The sequence below is a fragment of the Ranitomeya imitator genome, chromosome 6, assembly GCF_032444005.1.
Source record: "Ranitomeya imitator isolate aRanImi1 chromosome 6, aRanImi1.pri, whole genome shotgun sequence".
In the NCBI taxonomy this organism is placed as follows: Eukaryota; Metazoa; Chordata; class Amphibia; order Anura; family Dendrobatidae; genus Ranitomeya; species Ranitomeya imitator.
Genome location: NC_091287.1, coordinates 386072232 through 386085883, shown reverse-complemented (window position 1 = coordinate 386085883; position 13652 = coordinate 386072232).

Sequence of the window (13652 nt, the reverse complement as noted above, 5' to 3'; positions counted from 1 at the left end):
GGCGAAGCAGGTGGCAGTGGCGGCGTGACAGATAGTTGCTGCAGAGATAGGGACAGATTTGGTGGTGTATAAGTTAGTGTTGGTATACCATATTGAATCCACAAATCCATCTAAACCAACAGTCCTTCTAAGGACTAATTACGGTGTTTATAAGTATCAGTGCTAGGTAGGCTAGGCAGGCATTGTAGGTGGCATACTTCATTGCATACAGCAAGAGGCCCCATTTCTTTACTGTCAGTGGCCTGGAATAATTTTTTTGCATCTTAATTAGTATTGAGCGATACCTTCCGATATCGGAAAGTATCGGTATCAGATTGGATCGGCCGATATTCAAAAAATATCGGATATCGCCGATACCGATACCCGATCCCAATGCAAGTCAATGGGACCAAAATATCGGAATTAAAATAAACCCTTTCTTTCCTTGTAGGTTCATTCTACATGAAGGAAAACAACAAAGAATAATGCAGGATGTATTTGGGGAGGTGGCGGAGACATTAAAGTCATAGAGGTTTAGCGCAATCAAATAGAATAGCCTTTCTTTTTTTTTTTTTTAAAGACGTTCGTAGTGACAAAGATATTGACTATGTAATTTTTTTTTTATTTTGTCAGATCTTGATGTTTCACTATTCCATGCCCTTCCCCTTTTTTTTTTACTTTTCCCACACTTTCATCTTCATCATCATCAGCATCTTTGACATCAACTTTCTTCACCTTATTCATCTTCTTCTTCATCTTCTACCTATTTTTTTTTATTACATTCTTCATATTCATTTTATTCAACTATTATTATTCTTCCTATTCTACATATTCATTTTCTTCAACTATTATTATTCTTCCTATTCTACTTCTTCATCATATTCTCATTTGTGACAGGCATTCCCGTAGTTGTTATCTATAAAAGTTTGAAGATTACACCTTCCGTTCTGCCAGTCACAAAAGTTACATTTGTCCGCGTTCAGTTTGGCCTGCAGCATCAGGCTTTATCCAGGGGAACCACGAGGAGGAACGGACTCACCCCCATACACTGCTTAGTCTTCTTCTGCATATAATTTAGATAATATCTTTTGCTCTGATATTAAGTGTTATGCTTAATGTTCTTCTGCTCTTTGTTCTGCAGCCTCTTGTTCTTCTGCTTCTCGGTCTTCCATGTCGTCGTCTCCAGGGTCGTCGTCTCCAGGGTCGTCGTCTACGCCGTCGTCGTCTCCGCCGTCGTCGTCTCCGCCGTCGTCGTCGTCGTCGTCGTCATCGGGGTGGTCTTCCGGGTCGTCGACTTTAGGGTCTTCAACTTGGAAATGTAGCAGAAGGTACAAGAAGGCTGAGAAAATGCCAAGAACCAGCTGATGGAACTGGAACTCGGATGGCTACCTGAAGGTTCAAGAGCCTATGGAACTACCGAGGACCAGCTGATGTTACTGGAACCCGGCTACTAAGCAGGAGGTACCCGTGCTAAAAAGCACTACCAAGGACCGCCTGACGTTGGCGGAACTCGGATACCCAGAAGGAGGCACCTAAGCCAAAGGCTCTGCCCGGAACCAGCTGACGTTACTGGAACCAGGATGGGGAGCAGAAGGTACAAGAGCAAAAGACACTGCCGAGAACCAGCTGACGGTACTGGAACCCGGATGGGTAGTCGAAGGTCCAAGAGCCAATGGAACTACCGAGGACCAGCTGACGTTACTGGAACCCGGTTACTAAGCAGGAGGTACCCGTGCTAAAAAGCACTACCAAGGACCACCTGACGTTGGTGGAACTTGGATACCCAGAAGGAGGCACCTAAGCCAAAGGCTCTGCCCGGAACCAGCTGATGGTACTGGAACCAGGATGGGGAGCAAAAGGTACAAGAGCAAAAGACACTGCCGAGAACCAGCTGACGGTGCAGGAACCAGGATGTGGACCAGAAGGTCCACAGGAGAGGAGAGAACAGCTAGGCCGCGAGGCAGCCGCAGTTACCGAACCCCAACAGTCCTACAGGGGAAGCTTGGCCTACTGGCACTACAGAACCAGCCTTGACTACCAATTCACGCAGCCCACATAGGAAGCTCCTAAACTGGAGGCACCCTGGAGTTGGCTAACTCGACTGCAACACGACGGGGCAACGCATAGGTGTCTCAGTGAGTTTGACAGTACCCGGAAACAGCTGACGGTGCTGGAACCAGGCTGGGCACGAGGGAGTACCCGTGACAAAAACACTACCGAGAACCAGCTGGCGGTGCTGGAACCCGGATGCGTGGCCCCAGTGTGCAAGAGCCAATGGCATGACCGAGGACCAGCTGACGGTGCTGGAACCCGGTTACTAAGCTGTAGGTGCCCGCGCTTAAAAGCACTACCAAGGACCGCCTGGCGTTGGCGGAACTCGGATACCTAGGAGGAGGCACCTAAGCCAAAGGCTCGGCCCGGAACCAGCTGACGGTGCTGGAACCAGGTGGTGGACCCGAAGGTTCACAGGAGAGGAGAGAACAGCTAGGCCGCGAGGCAGCCGCAGTTACCGAACCCCAACAGTCCTACAGGGGGAGCTTGGCCTACTGGCACTACAGAACCAGCCTTGACTACCAATTCACGCAGCCCACATAGGAAGCTCCTAAACTGGAGGCACCCTGGAGTTGGCTAACTCGACCGCAACACGACGGGGCAACGCATAGGTGTCTCAGTGAGTTTGACAGTACCCGGAAACAGCTGACGGTGCTGGAACCAGGCTGGGCACGAGGGAGTACCCGTGACAGAAACACTGCCGAGAACCAGCTGGCGGTGCTGGAAACCGGATGCATGGCCCCAGTGTGCAAGAGCCAATGGCACGACCGAGGACCAGCTGACGGTGCTGGAACCCGGTTACTATGCTGTAGGTGCCCACGCTTAAAAGCACTACCAAGGACCGCCTGGCGTTGGCGGAACTCGGATACCCAGGAGGAGGCACCTAAGCCAAAGGCTCGGCCCGGAACCAGCTGACGGTGCTGGAACCAGGTGGTGGACCCGAAGGTCCACAGGAGAGGAGAGAACAGCTAGGCCGCGAGGCAGCCGCAGTTACCGAACCCCAACAGTCCTACAGGGGGAACTTGGCCTACTGGCACTACAGAACCAGCCTTGACTACCAATTCATGCAGCCCACATAGGAAGCTCCTAAACTGGAGGCACCCTGGAGTTGGCTAACTCGACCGCAACACGACGGGGCAACGCATAGGTGTCTCAGTGAGTTTGACAGTCCCCGGAAACAGCTGACGGTGCTGGAACCAGGCTGGGCACAAGGGAGTACCCGTGACAAAAACACTGCCGAGAACCAGCTGGCGGTGCTGGAACCCGGATGCGTCGCCCCAGTGTGCAAGAGCCAATGGCACGACCGAGACCAGCTGACGGTGCTGGAACCCGGTTACTAAGCTGTAGGTGCCTGCACTTAAAAGCACTACCAAGGACCGCCTGGCATTGGCGGAACTCGGATACCCAGGAGGAGGCACCTAAGCCAAAGGCTCGGCCCGGAACCAGCTGACGGTGCTGGAACCAGGTGGTGGACCCGAAGGTCCACAGGAGAGGAGAGAACAGCTAGGCCGCGAGGCAGCCGCAGTTACCGAACCCCAACAGTCCTACAGGGGGAGCTTGGCCTACTGGCACTACAGAACCAGCCTTGACTACCAATTCATGCAGCCCACATAGGAAGCTCCTAAACTGGAGGCACCGTGGAGTTGGCTAACTCGACCGCAACACGACGGGGCAACGCATAGGTGTCTCAGTGAGTTTGACAGTACCCAGAAACAGCTGACGGTGCTGGAACCCGGATGCGTTGCCTATTAAAGATTGTCTTCCTAGAGCCCCAACTAGCGGTGTTGGAGCTAAGGGTAAGCAGGGGGAGCAGAGTGTAGGCCGAAGCCTGCACTGGAGGCAGCTTTGTGTCTGCGTTGCGTTTGCAGGACACTTTGCCGGCTACACAGTGGGGGAACAGCTGGCGTTGCTGAACCCCACTGACACAATGGCGGGTGTTTTTCTCTGTGCTGCTAGCACTTCCGGGCAAAAACTAGCGGTGTTAGAGCCCAGGGGCAGCAGGAGGAGGAGAGGAGCAGAGTGTAGGCCGAAGCCTAGTTGAACCAATTTCAAAGGAAACCTTTAACCCCCCTCAGGTGTTACAAAGTGCAAGAGACACACCTTGTGCAGTATTAATGCTGCACAAGTCAAAGGTTGCTCTATTAATTTGTCTACTTGCACACGCTGAATGAAAGACGTACACAATTTAGCCCATTCTACAGTCAAACTGTAGTGGAGGCGTGACTTGTCTTTTTAAGGAGACGCAGCACAGGTGTCCCAAATAACGCCTAGGTGCTTGGCGCAGCTTCCTGAGCGTTGTTATTTGCTGTACAGGAGTCTGCGCTCTTGTGTTATCCCTTGTCAATGCCCTGTTAGCGCTGCCCGTCTTATGACCTCATTTCATGTTAGCCGGTGCTGTTAACGATGGCCATTAATCCCAGACCCACAGTGCCTTTTCATAAAGTCACACTGCGGTGCTGGGATTCGTGGCCTTGAGCAGTAAATATTTTCGCCGCTCACACACGTCCTTACACCTGCTTCAGACTGAGCGGCCTCTGCTGATCCCTTCTCGCATGCCGCGGCCATGAGGCTGCACAGTCTGAAGAAGGCGGAAGGAGATGAGTGACGACAGGCGAACATATGCACTGCTCGTGCCCATAAACCACACCCTCGCTGACAAAATAAATAAGAAACCGAGGGGTGTTGTTTCGAGCAGGGCGGACGCACAGGCGCAGCCAGCTAACCAATGATGTCTAAAGACACGAAGCGCTACCAAAGGGGGGTGCTGCATATCATTAGAAAGGAAAGTCACACCTCAGGGACAGTGGAATGGTCTCAATGAGACACATTTTGTACGTGTTGAGTTCCACGTTGGCAAGTAGAAAAAGTCAGCCACCTTGTACAAATGCAGCAGTATTGCTGTACAAGGTGGCTGTTATACATAAAAACACCTGGGGGTGGGGGGCAGGCTCCCTTCAATTTCAGTTCATGTGCCTGCGTGGCGTTTGCAGGTCACGTTGCCGGCTACACAGCAGGGGAACAGCTGGCGGTGCTGAACCCACTAACACATTGGCTGGTGTTTTTCTCTGTGCAGCTAGCACTTCCAGGCAAAAACTAGCGGTGTTAGAGCCCAGGGTCAGCAGGAGGAGGAGAGGAGCAAAGTGTAGGCCGAAGCCTGCACTGGTGGCAGCTTTTGGTCTGTTGTGCCAGCGTGGCTTGTGCTGGACACGATGCCGGCTACACAGCAGGGGAACAGCTGGCGGTGCTGAACCCCACTAACACATTGGCTGGTGTTCTTCTCTGTGCAGCTAGCATGTCCGGGCAAAAACTGGCGGTGTTTGAGCCCAGGGTCAGCAGGAGGAGGAGAGGAGCAGAGTGTAGGCCGAGGCCTGCACTGCTGGCAGCTTTTTGGTCTGTTGTGCCAGCGTGGCTTGTGCTGGACACGATGCCGGCTACACAGCAGGGGAACAGCTGGCGGTGCTGAACCCCACTAACACATTGGCTGGTGTTTTTCCGGGCAAAAACTAGCGGTGTTAGAGCCCAGGGTCAGCAGGAGGAGGAGAGGAGCAGAGTGTAGGCCGAAGCCTAGTTGAACCAATTTCAAAGGTAATCTTTAACCACCCCTCAGGTGCTGGCAGCTTTTTGGTCTGTTGTGCCAGCGGGGCTTGTGCTGGACACGATGCCGGCTACACAGCAGGGGAACAGCTGGCGGTGCTGAACCCCACTAACACATTGGCTGGTGTTTTTCCGGGCAAAAACTAGCGGTGTTAGAGCCCAGGGTCAGCAGGAGGAGGAGAGGAGCAGAGTGTAGGCCGAGGCCTGCACTGCTGGCAGCTTTTTGGTCTGTTGTGCCAGCGTGGCTTGTGCTGGACACGATGCCGGCTACACAGTAGGGGAACAGCTGGCGGTGCTGAACCCCACTAACACATTGGCGGGTGTTTTTCTCTGTGCAGCTAGCACTTCCAGGCTACAACTGGCGGTGTTATAGCCCAGGGCCAGCAGGAGGAGGAGAGGAGCAGAGTGTAGGCCGAAGCCTAGTTGAACCAATTTCAAAGGTAACCTTTAAGCCACCCTCAGGTGTTGCAAGGTACAAGAGCCACACCTTGTGCAGCATTAATGCTGCACAAGTAAAAGGTTGCTCTATTAATTTTGCTCCTTGCACACGCTGAATAAAACACGTACACTATTTAGCCCATTATACTGTCAAACAGTACTGGAGGCGCCGCGTGAATTTTCTTTTTAAAGGGAAGGTGCCATCAAAAAAAAATTTTTTCAGAAATTGTAAAAATGTAAAGAATTAATGATTACATTTTCTTAAAAAATATTATCATTTGTTTATAATTTAGTAAAATATGAAAAATAATTTGAAAAGTTTTGGAATTTCCACTTTTAAACACTAGGGGGAGCAGCTGCTGAAATTTCAGAAAAACCTAGTGTACAACTAGCTCACATTACTGCACTGCAGTAATTATGGGCGGAGTCTGCTGACCTGTGTGATGTCTCCTCTCCTCCCCTTATGGGTGTTTGCTGAGGGATTAGAGAGGATGATATTCAGGAACCCAGTGAGCAGCCATTTTGTTGGTGACTGCAGAGTATGGCTGCCGTCACACTATCAGTATTTGGTCAGTATTTTACCTCAGTATTTGTAAGCAAAAACCAGGAGTGGAACAAATAGAGGAAAAGTATAATAGAAACATATTCACCACTTCTGCATTTATCACCCACTCCTGGTTTTGGCTTACAAATACTGAGGTAAAATACTGACCAAATACTGCTAGTGTGACGGCAGCCTTATACTGACAAGTAGACAGTCACCAAGGATGGCAAGCAGCAAGGATTCTGGGAGATATGTGGTGGAGGGAGCAGGGTGGCAGCAGCACAGAGTATTTCAGGAGAGCAGTGTGCTGGTCTATAGGGGCCTCCTGTTTGGTGCGCGGCGCAGCCAGAGATTGTACATAGGGCGCTGTCTTTTATACACATGGATGGACCGTCTGCTCCACAGAAATCCAGGAAACATTTCTGTGGATTGATGGCCTGGTCTGATCCAGACTTTGCATGCAGACCCCATTCCCCTCCTCAGATCCTGTCTTCCCCATCCTGTCCTGGCGATGTGTGAAAGCGAGGCGACAGGCGAAGTACGGGGTGACGCTGGGAAGGAAATGTAGCCATATAGTAACGATAAAAATGAGACCCCTCTCTTCAGCTGCCTCACCAGCCTTGCCCTGACTGCACCTAACTGGAGGTCACGCTGTCCCCTCTATTACCCCAGACCCGTGTTCAGGTGCTCAGCCAGAACCACCATAGAATGGGTCCTCTTTCTGAAGATAATACTGCCATAGTGTTCTCACATAATACCGCCATATAGATCACACACAATACTATCAAATAGATCACACAATACTGTCATACAGTTCTCACATAATACCACCATATAGATCACACATAATACCGCCAGTGTTCTCACATAATACCGCCATATAGATCACACATAATACCGCCAGTGTTCTCACATAATACCACCATATAAATCACACATAATACTGCCATAGTGTTCTCACATAATACCGCCATATAGATCACACACAATACTATCAAATAGATCACACAATAATGTCATACAGTTCTCACATAATACCACCATATAGATCACACATAATACCGCCAGTGTTCTCACATAATAGCAGTGGTATATAGGGGCAGGTAGCAGTGGTATATAGGGGCAGGTAGCAGTGGTATATAGAAGCAGGTAGCAGTGGTATATAGGGGCAGGTAGCAGTGGTATAAAGGTGCAGGTAGCAGTGGTATATAGGGGCAGGTAGCAGTGGTATATAGGGGCAGGTAGCAGTGGTATATAGAAGCAGGTAGCAGTGGTATATAGGGGCAGGTAGCAGTGGTATATAGGGGCAGGTAGCAGTGCTATATAGAAGCAGGTAGCAGTGGTATATAGGGGCAGGTAGCAGTGGTATATAGGGGCAGGCAGCAGTGGTATATAGGGGCAGGTAGCAGTGGTATATAGGGGCAGGTAGCAGTGGTATATAGGGGCAGGTAGCAGTGGTATACAGGAGCAGGTAGCAGTGGTATATAGGAGCAGGTAGCAGTGGTAGGTATATAGGGGCAGGTAGCAGTGGTATATAGGGGCAGGTAGCAGTGCTATATAGAAGCAGGTAGCAGTGGTATATAGGAGCAGGTAGCAGTGGTATATAGGGGCAGGCAGCAGTGGTATATAGGGGCAGGTAGCAGTGGTATACAGGGGCAGGTAGCAGTGGTATATAGGGGCAGGTAGCAGTGGTATATAGGGGCAGGTAGCAGTGGTATATAGAAGCAGGTAGCAGTGGTATATAGGGGCAGGTAGCAGTGGTATATAGGGGCAGGTAGTAGTGGTATATAGGGGCAGGTAGCAGTGGTATATAGGGGCAGGTAGCAGTGGTATATAGGGGCAGGTAGCAGTGGTATATAGGGGCAGGCAGCAGTGGTATATAGAAGCAGGTAGCAGTGGTATATAGGGGCAGGTAGCAGTGGTATATAGTTGCAGGTAGCAGTGGTATATAGGGGCAGGTAGCAGTGGTATATATGGGGCAGGTAGCAGTGGTATATAGGAGCAGGTAGCAGTGGTATATAGGGGCAGGTAGCAGTGGTATATAGAAGCAGGTAGCAGTGGTATATAGGGGCAGGTAGCAGTGGTATATAGGGGCAGGTAGCAGTGCTATATAGAAGCAGGTAGCAGTGGTATATAGGGGCAGGTAGCAGTGGTATATAGGGGCAGGCAGCAGTGGTATATAGGGGCAGGTAGCAGTGGTATATAGGGGCAGGTAGCAGTGGTATATAGGAGCAGGTAGCAGTGGTATATAGGAGCAGGTAGCAGTGGTATATAGGGGCAGGTAGCAGTGGTATATAGGAGCAGGTAGCAGTGGCATATAGGAGCAGGTAGCAGTGGTATATAAGGGCTGGTAGCAGTGGTATATAGGGACAGGTAGCAGTGGTATATAGGGGCAGGTAGCAGTGGTATATAAGGGCTGGTAGCAGTGGTATATAGGGACAGGTAGCAGTGGTAGATGCATAAGAAAATAAAAACTCTGTACTTACCTTCAGTCCTCTTCCAAGAAGTGCTGAATCATGTTCAGGGCAGAGCAGTGTGACGATCTCCCTGCTCTGCTCTGAACAGGGTGGCTGGGACCAGTGATTGCAGCCTGTGCTGTAATACTAAGTACAGGCTGCAATCACAGCTCCTGGCTGCAGATACTCACCCTGAACCTCTCTTCCCAGCAGCAGCTTCTCCCTGGCAGCTCCTGCTATGATCGCACACACTGAGCTGTGTGTGCGATGACAGAGGAAAAAAACAAAATGGCCGCGATCTCCTCTCACAGCTGTGACATAGCAGCCCAGTGGGCGTGCCCAAGTCACAGCTGAGAGGCAGGAGCAGTGGTCGGAGCCCGACTGTTGGCTCCTATGCCCATGGCTGCCGTAAGTGAGGTGTGCAAGTGTGGTGCCCCGACACTTACACCCACACTAATGAAAATGGCGGCCTCCAGTGGCAAAAGTAAAAATGAATAAATAAAAAAGTATTAAAGTAGTACATTTACTTTTGTATTAAAAATAATTGATTATATAATCAATAATTATTAATACAAAAACTAAAATCACGGCACCCTCCCTTTAAAGAAAAGCAGCACAGGTGTCCAAAATAACACCTTGGTGCATGGGCGCAGCTTCCTGAGCGTTGCTATTTGCTGTACAGGAGTCTGCGCTCTTGTGTTATCCCTTGGCCATGCGCTGTGAGCGCTTCCTGTCTTCTGACCTCATTTCATGTCGGCCGTTGCGGTTAGCGATGGACATGAATCCCAGACCCACAGTGTATTTTCAAAAAATCACACTGCGTGGCTGGGATTCATGGCCTTGTGCAGTAAATATGTTTGCCGCTCACACATGTCCTTACACCTGCTTCAGACTGGGCGGCCTCATCTGATCCCTTATCGCATGCCGCGGCCATGAGGCCACCCAGTCTGAAGAAGGTGGAAGGAGATGAGTGAACACAGGCAAACATATGCACTGCACATGCCCATCAATCACACCCTCGCTGTCCAAAAAAATAAGACACCGAGGGGCGTTGTTTCAAGCAGGGCAGACGCACAGGCGCAGCCAGCTAACCAATGATGTCAAAAGACGGGCAGCGCTACCAAGGGTGGTGCTGCGTATCATTAGAAAGGAAAGTCACACCTCAGGGACAGTGGAATGGTCTCAATGAGACACATATTTTACATGTTTAATTCAACGTGGGCAAGGAGAAAGAGTCAGCCACCTTGTACAAATGCAGCAGTACTGCTGTACAAGGTGGCTGTTATACATAGAAACACCTGGGGGTGGGGGGCAGGCTCCCTTCAATTTCAGTTCATGTGCCTGCGTGGCGTTTGCAGGACACGTTGCCGGCTACACAGCAGGGGAACAGCTGGCGGTGCTGAACCCCACTAACACATTGGCTGGTGTTTTTCTCTGTGCAGCTAGCACTTCTGGGCAAAAACTAGCGGTGTTTGAGCCCAGGGTCAGCAGGAGGAGGAGAGGAGCAAAGTGTAGGCCGAAGCCTGCACTGGTGGCAGCTTTTGGTCTGTTGTGCCAGCGTGGCTTGTGCTGGACACGATGCCGGCTACACAGCAGGGGAACAGCTGGCGGTGCTGAACCCCACTAACACATTGGCAGGTGTTTTTCTCTGTGCAGCTAGCACTTCCGGGCAAAAACTAGTGGTGTTTGAGCCCAGGGGCAGCAGGATGAGGAGAGGAGCAGAGTGTAGGCCGAAGCCTCCACTGGTGGCAGCTTTTGGTCTGTTGTGCCAGCGTGGCTTGTGCTGGACACGATGCCGGCTACACAGCAGGGGAACAGCTGGCGGTGCTGAACCCCACTAACACATTGGCTGGTGTTTTTCTCTGTGCAGCTGGCATTTCCGGGCAAAAACTAGCGGTGTTAGAGCCCAGGGTCAGCAGGAGGAGGAGAGGAGCAGAGTGTAGGCCGAAGCCTAGTTGAACCAATTTCAAAAGTTACCTTTAACCCCCCCTCAGGTGTTGCAAGGTGCAAGAGCCACACCTTGTGCAGCATTAATGCTGCACAAGTCAAAGGTTGCTCTATTAATTTTGCTCCTTGCACACGCTGAATAAAACACGTACACTATTTAGCCCATTATACTGTCAAACAGTAGTGGAGGCGTGACTTGTCTTTTTAAGGAGACGCAGCACAGGTGTCAAAATTTACACCTAGGTGCTGGGCGCAGATTCCTGAGCATTGTTATTTGCTGTACAGGAGTCTGCGCTATTGTGATCCCTTGGCCATGCGCTGTGAGCGCTGCCTGTCTTCTCACCTCATTTCATGTTGGCCGGTGCGGTTAGTGATGGCCATGAAACCCAGACCCGCAGTGTGTTTTCAAAAAACCACACTGCGTGGCTGGGATTCGTGCCCTTGTGCAGTAAATATGTTTGCCGCTCACACATGTCCTTACACCTGCTTCAGACTGGGCGGCCTCAGCTGATCCCTTATCGCCTACCACGGCCATGAGGCCGCACAGTCTGAAGAAGGCGGAAGGAGATGAGTTAAGACAGGCGAACATATGCACTGCACATGCCCATCAATCACACCCACGCAGGCAAAATATATGAGACAACGAGGGGGGTTGTGTCGGGCAGGGCGGACGCACAGGCACAGGCAGCCAACCAATGATGTCAGAAGACGGGCAGCGCTACCAAGGGTGGTGCTGCGTACCATTACAAAGGAAAGTCACACCTCAGGGACAGTGGAATGGTCTCAATGAGACACATTTTGTACGTGTTGAGTTCCACGTTGGCAAGGAGAAAAAGTCAGCCACCTTGTACAAATGCAGCATTACTGCTGTACAAGGTAGCTGTTATACATAGAAACACCTTGGGGTGGGTGGCAGGGTCCCTTTAATTTCAGTTCATGTGCCTGCGTGGCGTTTGCAGGTCACGTTGCCGGCTACACAGCAGGGGAACAGCTGGCGGTGCTGAACCCCACTAACACATTGGCTGGTGTTTTTCTCTGTGCAGCTAGCACTTCCGGGCAAAAACTAGCGGTGTTTGAGCCCAGGGGCAGCAGGAGGAGGAGAGGAGCAGAGTGTAGGCCGAAGCCTGCACTGGTGGCAGCTTTTGTTCTGTTGTGCCAGCGTGGCTTGTGCTGGACACGTTGCCGACTACACAGCAGGGGAACAGCTGGCGGTGCTGAACCCCACTGACACATCAGCTAGTGTTTTTTCTGTGTAGACAACACTTCCAGGTGGCAACTGACAGTGTTGAAACCCAGGGAATCAAAGAGGAGCAGAGTGTAGGCCGAAGCCTGCAGTGGAGCAAGTTGAAAGGGAACCTTTAACCCCCCCCCCCAGGCATTTGTTGCTGAAAGAGCCATCTTGTACAGCAGTAATACTGCACATGGAAAATGGTGGCTCCTAAAATTATGCTCCTTGCAAACGCTGAAGTACACACTCATATAATGTGTCCCCTCACACCGTCAAACCGTCCCGGAAGTGGGACTTTCCTTTGTAATGTGACACAGCACAGCCGTCATTCCAACCCCCTTGGTGCCGTGCGCCACCTCCTCAACGTTGTTTGGTTCTGTCACGGAGCCCGCGCTGTAATGTTATCCCTTGGCCATGCACAGTTAACGGTGCCCGTCTTCTGACATCATTTAGGTGTCAGGCTGGCAGTGTCTGTGCGTTCAAGCTGCCCGAGATCCAACCTCGCAGTGTCATCTAATGTAATCCCACTGCGGGCCAGGGATCCATGGGCATGCGCAGTGCATATCATCGCCTCTCACTCACCTCCTTCGTGCTTCTTCAGACTGTGCGGCGTCACGGCCGTGGCATGCTATTAGAGATCAGCTGACGCCGCCTTGTCTGAAGAAGCGTGAAGAAGGGGAGTGAGAGGCTAGTATATGCACTGCGCATGGCCATGGATACCAGGCCCACTGTGGGATCACATTAGACGACACTGCGAGGTGGGATTTCGGGCAGCGTGGACGCACAGGCGCAGCCAGGACGACAACAAATGATGTCAGAGGACGGGCAGCGCAAACTGTGCATGGCCAAGGGATAACATAACAGCTCAGGGTCCATGACGGAATCAAACAACGCTAAGGAGGCAGCGCACGGTGCCAAGGGGGTAGCAATGACGGCTGTGCTGCGTCACATTACAAAGGAAAGTCCCACCTCCGGGACGGTTGGACAGTGTGAGGGGACACATTACATGAGTGTGTAGTTCAGCGTTTGCAAGGAGCATAATTTCAAGAGCGACCTTTTCCTTGTGCAGTATTAGTGCTGCACAAGGTGGCTCTTTCAGTAACAAACGCCTAGGGGGGGGGGGGGGACAGGTCCCCTTACATTTTAGTTGTGCCAGCGTGGCGGTCGCATGACACGTTGCTGGATACACAGCTGGGGATCAGCTGACGTTACTGAACCCCAATAACAGAGGAGTGACTGTTGACTGTGCAGACAGCACTTCCAGGCACCAACTGGCGGTGTTAGAGCCCAGGGACATCAGGAGGAGCAGATTGGAGGTATTGCCGCACACACAGCTGGGGATCAGCTGACGTTACTGAACCCCAATAACAGAGGAGCGACTGTTGACTGTGCAGACAGCACTTCCAGGCACCAA